The following is a 986-nucleotide window of genomic DNA, read 5'->3' on the forward strand; positions in this document are numbered from 1 at the left end:
TCTTCTTTCCTTTGTTACAAAGAAGAAATAATGGAAAATAAAATCACGAAAACAACTAAAATATAACTGAAGATTTTAACTTGATTTTAACGATTTCATGATAAAAAGAATGTATGACAAGGCATATAGATACACATCAGAGAATTCATGACTCGGGATACGATTGCATGACATGAAATGAGAATGCAAGGCATGAGTTTTACAAGCATATCAAAGGCTGTAGTTGCATGGCGCGGTGATGTATTTCAGGGAAATGTAATACAGAGAAGGTCAGAGCGCATGGCAAATTGACTAGAGTGCATGACAAAGGCTAAAATTTCGTAACAAGGGATGTGAATGCGTGTCATGGAATGAGCACGCATGACAAAAGAGAGGAATGCAAGACATGAGAGAGAAATGCATAGCAAGAAAGGGAATGTAAGACAAGAGAATGAGATTGCATGGCACTGGACGACAGCGCGTGGATAGGAATGCATGACAAAAGAAGGGAATGCGCGACACAGCATAGGAATGCATGAAAAAAGACGTACATGAATGCCAAAGGAAGGGGAAAGTTATACGCAGTGGTAAGGTTGGCAAGAAACTTAACCCACATCACCCTTCGTTAGTCACAAGTACTACATACAGCTACCACACAAAAATATGAATTATCATCCATTATGCGACCACCAGTGCCATGGCTTAGACACTGCATTGCTATCTAGTTCAGCGTGAAATGTTACACTGTAATCCAGCATACTGAGCTATAGTATTACCTACCATACTGAAACACGCCAGGTTATCATCTACCACGATATTATATCATCAATACACTGAAACACTATGTTATCTACCACAATGAGACACAGTACATAAGTCAACATATTGAGCTAGGTTTATTTCGGTCTACTACACCACATTTACTGAATATCAAGCCATCATATCCTGCCACATTTCGACTATTTATTGTCATTTGGGTACGTGAAACACAACGTTTGTTTCAAAAG

The sequence above is a fragment of the Penaeus monodon genome, chromosome 25 (assembly GCF_015228065.2).
Source record: "Penaeus monodon isolate SGIC_2016 chromosome 25, NSTDA_Pmon_1, whole genome shotgun sequence".
NCBI lineage: Eukaryota > Metazoa > Arthropoda > Malacostraca > Decapoda > Penaeidae > Penaeus > Penaeus monodon.